The sequence below is a fragment of the Suncus etruscus genome, chromosome 8 (assembly GCF_024139225.1).
Source record: "Suncus etruscus isolate mSunEtr1 chromosome 8, mSunEtr1.pri.cur, whole genome shotgun sequence".
Classification (NCBI taxonomy): domain Eukaryota; kingdom Metazoa; phylum Chordata; class Mammalia; order Eulipotyphla; family Soricidae; genus Suncus; species Suncus etruscus.
The window spans coordinates 30,015,766-30,018,070 of NC_064855.1; the positions used below are offsets into that span (position 1 = coordinate 30,015,766).

The 2,305-nt window shown below is 43.1% G+C and overlaps 1 protein-coding gene across 2 annotated transcripts in view; it reads left to right on the forward strand.

Annotated features, from left to right (window-relative positions):
* NTM (neurotrimin) overlaps positions 1–2,305 on the forward strand; it is a 1,165,251-nt gene that overhangs the window by 601,670 nt on the left and 561,276 nt on the right. The window lies entirely within an intron of this gene.

The window sequence follows — 2,305 nt, forward strand, 5'->3', positions numbered from 1 at the left end:
TGCTCCCCAATTGCAACAGTCCCCCACCAGTTCCTAAATGGTTCCCATGATTTGCTCTCATCTTCCTCCTGCTTCTCTTCTTCCTGTTGCTACTTCTGCTCTTCCATTTCCTTTTCCTTCTCCCCTCAACTCCTAAAGGAGAAAATACTTAGGGACTGTTCCTCAGAAGGGGACCGGGTTCTTGCACTAATTCTAGTGCAGTCTGAGAATTTAGGATTTAAATGGGTGCTGCAAGATTAGATTGGACCTCGGTCTGCTGCTTTATTTCCAGACATTTATTATTACATCATATATTATATATGATATAATTATATTATATAATACATATAAATATCATATGTTATATCATATATTATTTCCAGACATATTGTCTCCTTCCTCCACCCTCCACCCATGGCCTTGTTCTCCTCTTCTGATCAACACAGACAGAATGTCTGCTGGTCAGGGTACAGAGATTCACCAGTACAGATAAGACAGTTGAATTTTGCAACACCAATGTACCAATGTTCTGAATTTTATTATGACTTTTTAACTGTATTTTTAACACATAGAGAGGGAGTTTATCCCTTGCATTTAAAAATAAATTTGTTGATATTTTCATAAAATAAAGACGCAAATCAATGAGCAATGAGTCATACAGCTGCTCTCATCCCTTTGCTCTGGGGAAATGCCACTCTTTTGCCAGAGAACAGGTACATTTTGTTTTTTAGCAGTACCAGGAACAGAACCTTGGGTCTCATGGGTGTGTTTGACTCCAGATATGCCACTTCTTCTGTGCCTTTTTGTTTTGTTTTGGGGTCACAGACAGTGATGTTCTGGGCTGACTACACTTTTGCACTCAGAGATCACGTCTGTTGATGCTCATGGGTCCATGTAGGATGCTGGAGATCGATCTCAGCTCCACTGCATGCAAAGCAAATTCATCCCTTCTGTCCTATCACTCCAGACCCTTCCTATGTGTTCTTCCTATGGGTGTTTGCCACTCCTGTCTCAGTGTCACCTAGGTGATGGAGGAAATCCAAGAGCTGACTGGGATAGCTTCTGAAAGAGCCCTCTCATGGTGGACTAGAGAACATGGTCTTTGCTGAGAGCTGTGGGGTGCACTGCAGGCTGACCACCTCCTGTGGGAGACAGTGCATCTCCTTTTGACAGGAGCCCACATGTGATAACTTCTGAGGCTCCTCTGGTCAGCAATTGTCTCCCTGAAGAGGCCTGAGCTCTGGGAGCAGGCCCACTTTAGCTCTTTTTTCATTGATGGCAGCAACCACAGTTCCTGCTAGGAGCTTAGAAATCACTAGGAACCTCTGTTCTGTGTCAGAGGATTCTCCTTGGGTGAAAGGATGATGGGAGAAGACAGACAGTGAAGAAGCTCAAGGGAGGAGAAAGGTTGAGTCCCCCAAATTGCACATATGCACAGCATCAGCATATAATTGACAGCTTAATTACATGCCCTCTCCCTTCCTCTACCCTACCTCACTTTGTCCTCCTTCCTCCCTTCCTCTCTCCTTCCATCTTATCCTCCTTCACTCTTTCCTTCCCTCATCCCTTCTTTCCTTCTTTCCCTCTTCTTTTTGTCTTCCTTCCCTTCTTTCTACCTTTCTTATATCCCTTCATTCGTCCTCCCCCCACTATCTTTCATCCTTCCTCCCTTCATTCCTACTTTCCTTCTTATCCCTCCTTCATTCCTTCTCTTTTCTCCCTTTCTTTCTCCCTTTCTTCCCTCCCTTTTTCCTTCCCTCTATTTTCTTTATTACTTCTTTCTTTTCTTTCTACCGTTCCTCCAACCTTACTTCCTCCCTTCTTCCATTTATTTCTTCCTTTCTCTCATTCCTTATCTTTCTTCCTTTCTTCTCTCTATCCTTCCCTCAACCTTTCTTTTTCCCTTCCTCTTTGCCTCCCTCCCTTCATTTTTTGTTCTTCCGTTCTCCTTTCTTCCCTCCTTCATTCCTTTTCTCCTTCCTTTTCTCATTTCTTCTTTACTTCCTTCTTTTCCTTTTTTATTTCTTTTTTTTTCTTTTTTCTTTTCTATAGTTCAGTGGGGATGGGAAAATGGAGATGTCTTGGGCTGCTGGTGATCACATCTTACTAACAAAGACTGAGGAAAGGAAGTCCCAAAACCTGGATTTAGGGTGCTTGACTTGGTTTAGCAATGTCCACTGACAGTCCAGATACTTGGAGATGTTGCTTTGAGAAGAGAAGTTGGCATGTCCTGTGTCGCAGCTGAATGGACTCTGCTCAGATAGTACCTAGGGAAGGCTAGAAGAATGCAACTATTTCTCTTCCAAAGAGAATGAATCAGCCCTAC